Source organism: Carettochelys insculpta, chromosome 1 (genome assembly GCF_033958435.1).
Source record: "Carettochelys insculpta isolate YL-2023 chromosome 1, ASM3395843v1, whole genome shotgun sequence".
NCBI classification, from domain to species: domain Eukaryota; kingdom Metazoa; phylum Chordata; order Testudines; family Carettochelyidae; genus Carettochelys; species Carettochelys insculpta.
The window spans coordinates 239,054,016-239,069,367 of record NC_134137.1 but is presented as its reverse complement, the minus strand read 5'-3'; positions in this window follow the sequence as shown (position 1 = coordinate 239,069,367).

The window sequence follows — 15,352 nt, the reverse complement described above, 5'->3', positions numbered from 1 at the left end:
CCCAAATCACAAGGCTTTAGTACAAGACCTCTATCCTGCAAACAGAACCAAGAAACGCCTCACATTTAAAATAACTAGTCATTTTTAACCATTTTCCATACACCATGCAAACAAAATGTGTGAAGCTTGAAAGTATGCTTCATTGTAGTCCAGTGAGCAATCTATAGTATTATACTTTTGCTATCAAACTTCTGAACTTCTTACAAAATACAATAATTAGAATAACTGGCAGAACTGGCAATGAAAAGTTAGTGCCTCTCAGTTCTCCATATCCTTATAATCCCTCATTACTTCCCATCTACCCAATAAACACCACTCAGCAGCCTTAATTTTACCTCCTAAAATTTGAAAACATGTGCACGATATTTACATTACAAGATGACTGAAAAATATCATTTTGTATTCAGCAGGGGGAGGGAGCATCAATTCCAACAAGCTCTCAGTAAGATCTGTGATATCTGCATATGTTTTCAGGCGAGCCCATTCAGGTTGGGTGGATGGTGCAGTCTGAGTGAGCCAACACCAATAACTCACTATGCAAGACTTGAAAATAAAACATCAATTTTCATGATTTCCACTATGACAAATGGCAAATAGAGGGGTGTGAAGTGTCTGTGCTAGATCTCAGGGTGTTTAAAACATGTATAATGATCTCGAAATTGGGGCACATGGAGAGACAACAAATTTGCGATTCCCCAAAGTTATTTAGGACCAGAGAAAGGACAATAAGGAACTTCAAAGAAACCTAAACAAGCTAGGGGAATGGACAACATGATGGCAAATGAAAATCAATGCCAATAAATGCGAAGTGAACATTACTCATACAACATAAGGATTCCAGATGAACTGTATCCACTCAAGAAAGGGATATGGGCATCACTGTGAACAGCTCAATAAAGAACTCTGTTTCACATGCAGGTGTGCTCATATAAGCAACCCTGGCGCTAAGGTGCATAAAGAATGAGCTGGAGAATAATTAAAAATATATATGAAGCCATTGTACAAATCACTAGTGCAGCATTATCTGGGTACTTGAATGGCACTGGTTACTCTGTGTCCAAAAGGATACTGCAGATCTCAAGATTGTGCAGAGACAGACGAGAAGAAAATGACTTAAGGCATAGATATGCTGTTACATGAAGAGAGGCTGAAAAGATTGAGATTATTCACTTTAGAAAATAAATGAATAAGGAGCTACACAATAAAAGTCAAATTAAATAATGAACCATCTAGATGAAATAAACTGGAAGTTTCTGCTATCCCTTGCTTATAACATAAGAACCAGGGGACAAACAATCAAATATAAGGTGGGAAACCCAGAGTCAATGAAAGGAAATACTTGTTCATACAACAGAGAATTAAGCTATGGAACTCAGTGCTGAAAGAAGTAGCTAAGGCCAAGAATGTAACAAGATTCAAAAAGGGATTGGCTATTTATAAGGAGATTATAAATAAAGAGTTATCATAATCAATGGCAATAAAACATTTGGAAGGGATACAGTTCCCTTTAGGGCCTATGCCATTCTCTAACTATTAGAGACACAGGGGGTGGGGGGGCGGGACTTATTGACTACTGTCAGAGGTAGAATTCTGGGTTAAATGACCCAGTATGGCAAGTCCCATGTTCTTAAATCAGGCCCTCTGCTACCCTATATTTTATATTGAATGCAATCTAATAGCAATAGAACTGAACCTCTTTAATAATCAGTTGTCGCTAGACAAACATGAGAGCACCCTTTAAATTAGACATGGATGAGTCGATTTTCAATTTTGGTGTCATTTGCAAATTGGATCATGGCTGACCGTACACCAAAGGAATGCAGGGGAAAGTGAGATGTGAGGCAGCTGTGCTGTGTACAGAGATGGGCATTTATTTATTATTAATTACCATTATTATTGTTCAAAAAGCATCATGAAACCCTAAGAGTCTAGGTAGGATCCAAAAATAGCCAGGTGCACCACTGAAAACTGAACAGATGCAGCTCTATGTAGTTCCAACTATATTAAAAGAAAAGTTAAGGAGGAAAAAAGAGAGTGAATGCCTGAGTCCTGCTACTTTTGGCAAGAGAACATCAACAAGCTATTATAAAACCTCTTTATCTCTCCTTTTGGTTGCACTTTTGCTTCATCACTGTGACTGAGAAAATCACTGTAAAAACAAAAAAGAGGAAAATCTCTGGGATGAGGTATTCAAAAGTATTAAGCATTAGCCCAGCTGTACCCACCTTCATGGGAGCACAATTATGCCCATACTAAGTGCCTTTAAAAATCCAGGCTTATTTTTAATGTGGTGAAATCATTTAGAATGAATGTATCTGAACTGACATGTTTAGTTCTAAAGTTATTTCTGGTACCCTTCAAAATACTTCTTCACATCATCTTTTACTGGGGTATTATGATGCACTGCAATATCAAATCATCTCTGATATTCTCTCAGATTGATTTTATAGGGAAAGTACAAAGCACCACTTGACTCGCAATTCTTTCTGCAGTTCTATTTTCTAGGTTAAATAGTGTGCACTGACAGTGACATCAGGCCTTATATAATTCCATGTGATGTCTTTCTAGACAGTGTAGATACAGACTGAATCACAACTTCGCTTTAGAGTTGACAATGAATAATAATTATATTGCCTCCAGCTTTTTCCAAAATGTTTTCTCAACCCACAACTATTCAGCGCCATGCTGAGGCCCTGTCTGGCTCTCATATCAGTCCATGAGAAAGTGCCAGCTGATGGTAACGAGAGCAGGATCGTGACCCTGGGGCTCAAATTTGCTCTAATTGAAACCAATGGTAACATATATACATATATACATGGTGCAAAACCAAAGAGGTTTCAGCAGGTTTGTGTGTGAATAGAATTCTGTCCATCAGTCTGCCTCCCAGGGAGGAACAGAACAGAAATAGTCATGCTTTAAAGGGTTGATTTTATCCTTCAGTCAATATTTGTTTATAATGCTCCTGAATCTTGATGACAGGTAGAGCACGTTTGCATATCAAGTAGTATAGTGCAAGTCCGGAAGCATTTGTGCCTTCTTTGGACCTGGTCCTCCAGGGCAGCTAAGTACATCCTAAGAGTTGCCTTTAGCTCCCAATGGAAGGAAATAGTGAGAGAGGCATCAGAAAACAATGGGCGCTGAGCCCATAATTGCTGCTGCTGCTGCTGAAAATCAATGGGCAATGATGGTACTTAGTACTCAACAAGAGGTGCTCAATACCTTGCAGAATCAGGGCGTGGTTTAGATGTAAAGAGAACGCTAGATGGTGGGTAATATTTCATCGGTGATTTAGGAATGTAAGGGCTTGTCTACATGGTTGGGGAATATATTCTGGAGGGTACAATTTCTAAAGCACATTAAAGTATTGCAAATTAATGGGTCCATGTAGACCCTGCTGGTGAGCTTAAGCGTAGTGCTCGTTCAAACAGCACTCTGTTAAAGTCAATGTTCCCTGTAAGCTGAGCACTTGGTCGGCCACCCAGGAGAGATTCTGGTGCCACCCGGCTGACTAGCAGAGCACCCAGAGCCACCACAATGGGCAGCATGCATGTCGATTGGTGATGCATATCTACCTTGGTTCACATAACAAACTTTATGCTGCCCCGGATGGAAATAATTGCAGGGAGTTAAAGTGCACCAGGAGAGTGCTCGTGCACTACCGGGGGCTACTATTTGTAAAAGCCATTTAATAGCTAGACCCTAAGCATATACCATATGCACTAATGTCTTGTAAGTAGCTCTGAGTAACTTTTTGAAATCTCTGTATGCAAGCTGGTTATGTAAGTGGGCCTTGATCAGCTGGCCTGCTGATGGGGGAAGGGGCAGGAGCTCCAGTTGCTACCGCCAAAGTAGCAGTGGCTATAGCTCTGGGTCCCTTTGAATTGCTGCGGCAGCACAGCTCCAGCTGCCTGAAGCTGAGAAGGAGTGGGGGAGGCCCAACTACACGGCCCTGGCAGTGCTGGAGGCCAAAATACCTCCTCTCCCACTTTGCCCCAGGGCCTGCCGCAGCTCCAGCAGTACTGTGGGTCATACCAATCTAACGGTTGGACTATTATACGAGACAGAGGGCAGAATGGTTGTTTCAGAAAGGTCTGAGGGCAATGATCAATACAGCCAGGCTGAAAGTTTGTCCCACTCGGGGAACGCAATTTCAATATATCCCCAAAGTAGGGGAGTGACCACAGAGAAAGCATAGCTGGCTGCGAGACACAAGTCAGAGCAGGGCCTGGGTTGCTCTAATCAATGCTGGCACTCAGAGAGTTGTAACTGGTTAGTGAAGCTCATCTTCTCATCTTCTCTTCAGTTTTCCCTTCTCCTGATAAGCCCTGGGTGACTTTTTGTGAGGGAGAATGGAAAAGAGAGGGAAACCAGCCTTTGCTATGTGCTCCTTTAGGATTGGGCAGAGCCACTCAAGATCCTACACTGCTCTCCCTGGAGCGCCCCATTGCTCAGCAAGGAAGACCCCAGCCCAGATCCCTAGTGACAAGGCTGATGAAAACACTTCAATTTAATAATCACAGGACGTGGCTCAGAGAACACCCTTTCAGTGATCATTTAATACATATTTTCTTTTTAAGGCAGTTACCTTTCAGAGTCACAGTTTATGCCCTTGAGGGATGTAAGTGGCCGCCAATATGCACGTGAGGTACCACAGCAGCATCCAAATACAAAATGTTATATAGTGCATAAACTGAGTGCATAATTGAGACGTGTTGTTTTCACTGTAATCAAGGAAGCAATGATATCTTTTCCAGAAACAAGCAGAACAGAGCATGAAGGTACAAAGAAAGATCTTGGGTAAATTGTTTTGCCTGTTAACATGGTCAAAATCCAGATATGAAGCAATCTCTTATTCAGTTAGGCCCAGATTACAGAAGTACCTAGACCCCAAAGGGCTAACAAATCTCCCCTGAGATTCACTCACAATAAACCCTGAAGGCACCTAAATTCACTTAGCAGCTAAGATTTTGCAATGACACCTCCCTCAGCGCCTAACTTTCTGTCTCAGGGTACATGCAATGCTGCCTCATGGAAGGTGCTCAGGGACCTATTTTTCACCTAAACTCAGAGCATTTCACAGACCAGGGAAGACAGGCATTTAAGTCCTATCCTAATTCCTATGCAGTAAGTGTGCACAGATGCCACCTATCAGACTGGGTCCCATTTGAAATCCAGCCACAGGAGGAGGAAGAGGTGGTGTCTGTGCCCATGTAGGAGGAGGCCCTAACCACTGGGCTACACACTATTTCTGTCTCTCCCTCCTTCTGGCCCAATGACTCTATAAGCAGTTATCCACAGTGGAAGAGTCACTGGAGGTGTGAAAGAGAGACAGCGAGAGACCATGACTGTGGTCCAGAGGTTGAGCATCCATGTGGCAGATTCTCAGTTCCTAGTTCCTGCTCCAAACACTCTTTAAAAATCTTTCCATGGTGGAACAGCTTCAACAGCTACCTACTGGCTCGCTAATCTGGACTTGGTTTTTTGAACACTGGTGCTCACCTCTTCTGGCATTCAAAAGAAGCGACTGAGGTAGCCCCCTCATCAGGTTACTCCATAATAATGAGAAATTCCTGAGCCTCCTATGTCACCTGACTCCAGGAGACCAGTTCCTGGATGGAAATAGCTAGCTGAGCTTCACACCTCCCTGCAGCCTGGACACGGGCACCTCTGTCTCTGAGGAGAGTGAGGTTCAGTACACATCCTTCTCACTGATGTCTCTCATTGGCTAGTGCAGATAGCACTCAGCCTAGTGGGCTGGCTCTTGGAACACTGAGCAGCCCAATGCCTAGGTTCCATTCAGAGTCTGGGCCCTTGTTCCCAGCAGAGCCAACAGCCACTATGGGCCCTGAGCAAGGAATGCTTCTTGCAGGGGCAGGACTTTGGGCAGATGGGCCAGGGCTGGAGGCAGCCAGCCCTTAGTGGTGCACCCACACCCAATCCCCAGAGTCTTGGTCCTAGCAGTGAAGATTCAAAGGGGCTCTGTGCTCCAGCCACCACAGTGGTAACGTCCAGGAGCCCCTGAATCCTTTGAGTCACTGGTGCCTGGGGCAACTGCCCTCTTTGCCCCCCACCTTGGTGGGCCTGCTTGGGTTTTATTCAATTGGAGTGTTTCTAGTAACGCCAATACATGTTGGAAGAGGCCCTTACCAAGGGAGCACTTAACCTTTTGAATACAGCTACTGCCCCAACAAAAGAACAACACAATGAAGATGTGTAACGTTATACCACTAGAGTGACTGTAGGCCAGAATTTTGCATTTTAAAGGTATTTAGGTGCTTAAAGATGCAGACTTGCACCTAGTGGGATTTTCAAAACTGGATTGTGAGACACCCCTGTCTTCAACTGTAGGCACATAAATACCTTCAACTCTCTGGCCCTAAATTACTGGAGCTAAGACACAAGACTCAGCCCCGAGAAATGTGCATCCTGCTCCTGGGGCTGATGTGGTGTGCTCTTGGGCAGGGTGCTTAGGGCTCACTTGTGGTCTGTAGACAAATCCCTGTGTTCGGGATAATGTGGAGCTCCACTACTCCAAGTGAAGCTCTAAAGCTTTTCCTCTCTGAAGGAGCACATGAACTCCTACACCATTTCGGGAAGTGCTGCTTACAGAACGGGGTGTGGAAGCATCATCCAACCCCACTTAGGGGCCTTGTGCCCCTGCAACTGAAATAAAATCAGAAATTTCTGAGCTTCAGGAAACAAAGGGGGCTGCAACTGAGTCACTACTGCTGAGCAAAGGCACAAGGCAATTGGGGTTAGGGCCACTTGCCTTGTAACCCATCACCCATGAAGATGTACAAACTCTGACTCTGGCTCTTTCTGCATTTCATTTTCCTAATCTGTAAGAAGTGGGTAAGAATATAATTTGCCTCCCTCCTAAAGAAGTTGTAATCCACAGCCCACTGAAGTTAATGGGAATCTCTCTGTTGATTTCAGTAGGCTTTGGAGCAGCCTGAATGCTTGTAAAAGGCTCTGGAATTGCTGGAGGGAAGGAACTATCTTAATGTAGTGTTATTATTTCCCATTATTATACCATACCTCGGTGCTTTGTAACCTTTTTCTAATCACTGCTTATTACGTTGGAAAAGTAAAGCGGGAACGAAAGATCAGCAGGAGCTCTATTTGAGTCCATATGATTGTTTTCTGTAAAGCCAATATGGGCTATGTCTACACTTAAAAAAAACTTGGAAATGGCCATGCTAATGGCCAAATCAAAGAACACTAATGAGGTGCTGAAATAAATATTCAGCACCTCATTAGCATGCCACCAGCCACGGCATATTGAAAGTGGCACAGTTTGCTCGCACGCGGCTCATCTATGCAGGGGTCCTTTTCGAAAGGACCCTCCAAACATCAAAATCCCCTTATTTCAGCTGATAGGAATAAGGGGATTTCAATGTGTGCAGGGTCCTTTTCAAAAGAACGCCCATGTAGACGAGCTGCAGGCAAGTGAACCACGGTACTTGCAAAGTGCCACGTCTGGCGGCATGCTAATGAGGCACTGAATATTCATTTCAGAGCCTCATTAGTATGCTTTCATTTGGCCATTAGCATGGCCATTTCGAAGTTTGTAAATGTAGACACAGCCATGATGTTTTTCACTGTTCCTGAGCAATGCTACCTATAGCAGTGACAGCCCAAGGTTATTAACATGCAATTGGACAAAATCAGTTCTGAGGATGCACCAGTACAAATCCCTTGAACTGAGTTCTGTGCTCACTTGCCGCATGTGCAGCCCCATTTACTTTGATTGGGTTGCACCTCTGCTACTGGCAACAGAATTTGGCCTTCTCAGTGTAAAATGCTTCAGGATGCTAACTTTTTAGTTGATTTAATAGGGTAACTAAAAGACAACATTGGGAGCCTGTCAAACTTGGCATGCCCAGTACTATTAATCAGCTACACTCATTCTTACATTTTTAATTTTCCCTTGTATAATAGAAGACCATGGGCCTGTGCTACTGTGCTGGCTTTGTTTTAAACTGCTGTACTTCAACTACACCACCATAAAACTTAAGTAATGTGCTGCTAAATTAGACACAAGAACAGTATTAACCCATTTTTCTCACTGCAATCAGGGTTAAACCTGGGAAAATCTACTTATCACCATGGTCCTTTGCAGCACAAATATTTTTCTCCCTCTGGGAAGTAAATGCAAGATTGGTTGCTTATCCTTTGCTAAGAAAAGAGAATTAAACATATCCTCCCTACATTAGATATTCCAGAATTCATTTCCATACGTTCCCTATATAAAGAAGGCAGGAGTTACACACACCTGAGTGGAACAACTTCATTATTTAGGCTCCTTTTCAGAAATGTACCTGTATCATGTTTCCTATTCATGGGAGACTAAAACTTCACAGAATCTGCTTTTGGCATCTCTCCCAGGATATTTTCCATTTGCGCACATTTCTAAAAATGTCAACCTCACTGGAGCTATTCTCATACAAGAAGCCTGACATCTGAGGTACACTAGACTGGGAAAAAAAATCATAAATTGCTTTTAAAAAGGAAAACAAATTTTAAGTATGTCGTATTGGCTCATGTCTATAAGCCGTGTTCCAATGATACCAGGAAACCATTTTTTGGACCTTACGATGACATAGTCATGGTGATACAGTTTGAAAATTCACAGTGAGCACTCTGAGGTTTTAATTTATGAACAACGGCTTTTACATGAGACCTTGATTAAGGCCTGTTTCCTGCATGTTAGGGTATATTATCGAATATAGGGAAAAAATCCTATAGGAGGCATTAAGACCCCAGCCTATTCCCCTATCCTGGAATTAGAAACACACAGCTAAGCAAGTATGCATCTGACCATAGGAGTCCTCCCCAGAAAGGGGAGATGTCCAATGCACCAGCCACTAACCCTCGATGATTTCATTGCCTGATTTTGGACCCCACCGGATATAATTGCTTGGGGACTAGACTGCTTGTAACTGCTGCTCAGTATGTGAAATAAACATGCAAATGCAAAATATATGGGCTATCTATCAATTCTGCATGTGAAGAATGTGGAATAATCAGGCTTTGGTTACTACACACCTTCCTTCTCCCTGCACCAACACATCCACTCTTCCTACTAAATGTATAAGTGAGAGTTCAGTTGAATAGATAATACTAAGGATGGGGTGAAAACAAACCACCCTCATGTCTGCCTGACCAGGACCCTAGGGAGTATCCAGGGTTCACTTCTGTGGAGTTATTCCAGATTTACACTGGTGAACCTGAGCTCGGAATCTGTCCTCTAAGCTAGCTGAAATTTGTACTTCATTCTCTGTGTCGTTTTTAATGCTATATTTAGCTGCTCCTCACTGCAGAAGCAGCAGTAAAAAGGAATAAATTCACTCCATAATGGGCACTACTATGTCCAATGCACATGTTCACCAGAGATGAGCTTGGTTCATGAACTGCACTTCTGTCCTTCTGAACCTCTTTCCTCAAGCAAACATGAGTTTCAAAAATGCCACACACCCAAGTGCTTCATCATGCTAGGAGGTGATGATAAACTCTTTGCAGTTGTGGACCTGAAGGAACATCTGAATTTTGCAGGGGTGAAAGCAACCCCACTCCTGCTGTGTTTAGATTTGAGTCACCTTCCCCAGGGGTGTTCTGGTGGGGTTTATACCTTTCCCCTGCATTACAAGAGTTCTGCTAATGTTTGATTTCCTACAGACCACAGTACACCCCTCTGTCCTCTAATGCTGACTGTGCACAAATTTGCTTTTTGGGAAGACACAGGATGTATGGGAAAAGTGAACTCTCCTCCTAGAGGAAACTTACAGCTCTCTCAGTAGGAGTGGAACCCACTCTGGTCCCCACTCATGTTGGTCAATGGGAGGTCCACATTGAAATCCATAGGGTCTCCAGGCCCTTCAGCAGGATTTCTCTCACACTCCTGAGCCAACTATTTTTGATCCTCCACGCTTGCTTTTATTACATTTTCCCTGAATATCTCCTAGATCTTGTTTCTGTTCATTCCCCTCCATACATTACCTGCTTAACAAGGTTTCAATTCAATGGCAAAACACGGTATTCAGAATTTAAGTAAAACCAAAAATTGAGACACTTCTGACAATGTAAATAGTGTCAAGTTCACTCTGCCATTCTGTAAAAGAAGCAGAAAAATCTGAAAAAGCCCACAGCTACTGATAAAATTTAACATTTGTGTATTCACTAGTAATACTATTTAACACTTACAAGGCAGTTTACCTGAACCCAGTAAAGGATATCTGTGTACCATTGCCATTTTACAAAGCTCCAGAGAGGCACATGGTTCATTATCAGTAAAATGGGAGAACAGAGCAAGAAATGCCAAGTGCCTTACCCATGGCCACACAGTGAATCAGTGGCAGAGTTAGAATTCAGGGCCTGTTGGTTTCCAATCATAAGCTCATTCTTTCAGACTATGCCACCTTAGCCAAAGTTGTGCTGCCACTGTGTGCCTCATTTTCCATCTCTGTAAACTAGTGATCATGATAGTAGCCAGGTCTGCAAAAGTCTTTTAGATCTATAGAAAAAAAGAGATATGTAAAAGCTTAGTGATTATTAATTATTATTATTGTAATTATTATTATTAGCTGCTTTCAGACCTATCATGTCTTCCTAATTAATCATTTGGTAAGCAGTCTGAAACTTACCAGTGTACTAATGGGCATCTTATCTAATTAAAGCATTCCACAAGTTCACTACATAGTAATAAACTATTTTCATATTAACTTTTCTCATATTTAAATGGCCCTTTTGTGCCTTGAAACATTATAGCATTTCCTAAAGCAACAAAGAGCTCATAAAGTTCGGTCACATTAAAAATTTCCCTCAATTACTCCCCCTCAGATTTGTGAAAGCTTTAACAAAAGAGAAAAATTACAAGGCTACACTGTTTCAATGTTGCAAATCTCTGTGGAGCTGTCAACAAAATCAGGAGCACTACCAGCTACGTGAGGAGATATGCAGATTCGCTATGAAGGAGAGGGAAGAGGGAGAGATTTAAAAGTGCTTTTAGCTTGCCCAGGAGAGTTAAGTGAGCAGAATCTCACTAATCCCTCGTACCTCTAGGGTGGTAAAGTGAACCTGGATGAAGACTTGTGAGGTTTGAGGATTACCAAGTGGTGGGTCACCAGAGCAGCTGGTGAAATTCTCTTGGACAGGCAGTTTGGCATGTCGCTGCTGGTGACCCAGATCCCAGTACAGCCGCACGACCTCAGTTGTCTGCACTACTGCTTACCTAGCCACCATGTTTATAGTACCCCCATCAACCCTGCTGTAGCTGAGTGCAAGCAAACTGCAAACCTGATTATGGGGATTTACCATGGTACTGGTGATTGAAGTCTGGAACATCAAGATAATATGAAATACATCATATTGTAATGGGCTTCCCTGTCTCCTCCCCCACTGGCTCGGCTGCAGGTGGGTGTCGTTCCAGAGAGAAGTGAGGCAAAGGTGTGAGGTAAAAGTGCATGGTAAAGATGAGAGCTTTCAGGTTGGCACACATTAGGTACGAAAGTGGGGGGTGCCCCAAGGGTGGTAAGGGAGAGAGTGGTGAGGGGATGGAGGCACAGTCAGGGTCACCTACAGTTGACCTCTTGAGGTAAGCAGCTGTCAGTAATATGGAATCTAACGCTGGAGGCATTCAGAATGTGGGAAGGGTCAGAAGCATGTGATGCAAATGTCTCTGGAGACAAATAAATATCAGCACACCTGGGCATAAGGTATAAAATATCACAGAACTGGTCCCTCATATTCAGCCACTCTCTGCAGGGCAGCAAGTGACATTCTTCATGCTCACAAAAACATGTGATTTGTCTTTCACTTCTCCTTCCATGTCACCAAATACTACAAATTTTCTTGCCTTCTTTGGGAAACTTATGTCCTGGCCAACCTCTACACTAGCCAGTTTGGCAAGCGAAACTGGGGTTTTGTCAACAAAACTCATGGAACATCCACACATAAAATGCATTTTGTCTACAAATGTTGACAAAACTTGGCACTTTCATCAATAGCCTTCTGCCTCTCCGCTATGAGGCAAAACACCTTCCTCAATGAAATCTGTTGACAAAAGAGCCATGTGGCCACTCTGGAGGGGCCCTCTGTTAACAGACAGGGCTTTTGGGTCACCAGGCAGCCCTATCTGCTGTGCTTCCAGTCAGCCATTCTTTCGAGAGAGTGCCGGGCAGTCCGGCAATTCTCTGTCAACAGAGTAGCTTACTTTTTTGATCCACTATTGTGTGTGGCTGCACTCTCTAGACAGAAGTTCCGACAGTGACTTCTGTCGACAGATCACTGTAGTGAAGACATAGCCTCGGTGATACTAAACCAAAGCTGACAGATGACACACTAGAGGAATTATAAAAGATGTTTGACCTTATTGTGATAATTTGACATTTTGGTAAACCTCCTTTAGGTTAATCCATTGTTCCATAATCATTTGGATTATCTGTATTAAGACAAACCCCCCACACACACCCTCCGCCAGCAGGCTCACCCACCACCCCAGTCTTTAAACTGAAAAAGAAACCATCAGATAACACTTTTGCCAGCTAGAAAGATAATTTATCTACTGCTAGATAATGGAATTTCTGCAGAGCTACTGCACCCTTGCACTGCTGAAAATTCAGAGCAACAGCATCCTGATGAAGTAATTGAACTAATTTTGATCTCCTTTACATTGATGTAAATCAAAAGTAAATTCATTAAACTAATAATGTCATGTCTATGCAGAAACAGTGTTAGTGAGATCAGTGGATTTCAAGGGATATACTTTGGATTTTGGCATTACAAATGAGAGCAACTTTTGGCCATTTGTGTTTAACATAATGTGCTCTGGAGTGCAAATAGGCCAACTTTTTGAACTGCCAGATTCCCAGCACTGATAATATAAACTTAACTGCCTTGACCCTTACATTGATGCAATTTGGAAGTAACTCAGCTGAAGTGGAATGAAAAGTTGGAATGAAAATAAAGGATTAAGTGCTATGCATTTATGACAGTGGGGAATTTGATAAAGTTATGCGTTCCTGTTTCTGTGTTCAAAGATCTGCTCAAAATCAGCACAACCCCATTCTCTTCAATGAAGCTATACTAGTTTATACCAGCTGTCTATCTGTCCATGATTGTGGCAGGTTTATTGTTTACTGCATCCGTGATAAACATTAATAGGTACAATACAGATGCAGGCAACAAAGAACACACAGTAAATGCAGCAGATTACAGGAGTGAAAAGGAGTTGCCTTATAATGAATAATACTAATTCTAAATGAATGCCATTTTTCTTTTACATTTTAACCTTATTTCAATTTTTGTAACTGGGAGTTGTAATGAATTAATTATTGGGACATAATATTATTCATATTAATTTTTGTAGGAAGTATTCTATTCCTATAAAATTTGAATTACTTCTTCTTCTTATTGATAGCATTATTTATATAGCACCAGAGTTTTGTAAGGGGTTGTGCTATACAAGATATAGATAGATAGATTCCCTGACCAATGGACTGATCCTGAAAATTCTTACTAGAGAAAGCATAGTGTTAAATACAGTGAGCAAATCCACCAAATTTACATAGCAATCACTGTGCTCAGGCATAAGTATCTGCATGTTTAGGGCTGTAAGTTAAGGCAAGTACAGTTGGAGGAGGAGGAGGCATGAGACACCAAACAGAAGTGAACAACAAAAAGTCCTGTGGCACCTTATAGACTAACAGATATTTTGGAGCATAAGCTTTCATGGGCAAAGACCTGCTTCATCAGATGCATGAGCAGGTCTTTGCCCACGAAAGTTTATGCTCCAAAATATCTGTTAGTCTATAAGGTGCCACAGGACTTCTTGTTCTTGAAGATACAGACTAATATGGCTACCTCTCTGATACAAAAAGAGGTGAGTGCATGAATCAAGAGGGCAAGAAAGATGGACACTACTAATAATATTAATAAAAATATTATTGTTTAACACTATCACATACCATGCTTGACAGAATGATTTTGCCAACTGATTTTGATGGTTTGGAGACTTTAATACAGTATGTTGCCTCTTTTAATTAAAAATTGTAGCTCTATTCAGTGAGTTGGGGAGGTTGTGCTCTCGAAAATATTAGATAGAAAAAGTTGCTAAAGTGACACATTGGGCAAGCATATGCTTGCCATTAGACCTTTGTATCATGTTTCCTACCAAGGTACCTACCATCTGACCTGAAACAACCCTATTGTTACAGTATGGGGTCTTTCTAGAGCAGTAGTTCTCCAAGTGCAGTCTGTGGACCACAAGTGGTCTGCAATCATCTTGCAGCTGGTCCACAGGTTCAGGACTCCTCACCCCTCATCCCTACAATGGGGAGCCTGCCCTGGCTCTCCAGCCCTACGCTCCTCATGTTACAGTTCCATAGCTACATTTTCATGCTCCAATAAACTAACATGAGTAAGTTAGTATTTAAGGTATTTAGAGATGAGCAAATGTATTTGGTCCTCATGGCTGGTGGTTTGCACTGAACAGGGTGGGCCATAGGCCAAAATGTTTGAGAACCACTGCTCTAGAGCACTAATTACCAAATGTGCGCAACCATAAACAAAATCCATCTTTTTTTGTGACACCAATGTCCTGAGTAGCTTCTTAAGAGCCATACTCTATGGCTTTAGATTCACCCAGGTCTAGAGCGAGCAGCCTGAGAGAGTGGGTTGGGCAGAGAAGCCAGGGAACTCCACTTCTAAGTAACACATTCCTTGTACACAGCCCAAAACTCATACAAAAGGAGAATTTCTTAATGCTCCTGGAAGAAATGTTAACTGAACCTATGCATTTGGCATGCTCGGTGACCCATCCAGTGATGGCAAGGTCACCAAGCAGAGATGACGGCTCACAGCCAATGGCAGCACTGCCTCCAGCATGTCAAGCTGCCAGTACTGTCTGTGAGTGCAGGACAGCAGAAAGGAACACTGAGGTGATCCATTCAGTCTTTGTGGAGGTTGGTCAAGGGATTCCTATAACTATATATCATATTGGCTATGTCTACACTAGCCCCAAACTTCAATTTGAAGTTTACTAATGAAGCGCTGAAATACATATTCAGTGCCTTATTAGCATGTGGGCGGCCGTGGCACTTTGAAATTGATGCGGCTCGCCGCTGCGTGGCTCATCCAGACGGGGCTCCTTTTCGAAAGGACCCCACCTACTTCGAAGTCCTCTTATTCCCATCTGCTCATAGGAATAAGGGGACTCCGAAGTAGGTGGGGTCGTTTCAAAAAGGAGCCCCGTCGGGACGAGCCGTGCGGCTGCGAGGTGCGTCAATTTCGAAGTGCCGCGGCTGCCCGCATGCTAATGAGGCGCTGAATATGTATTTCAGTGCTTCATTAGTAA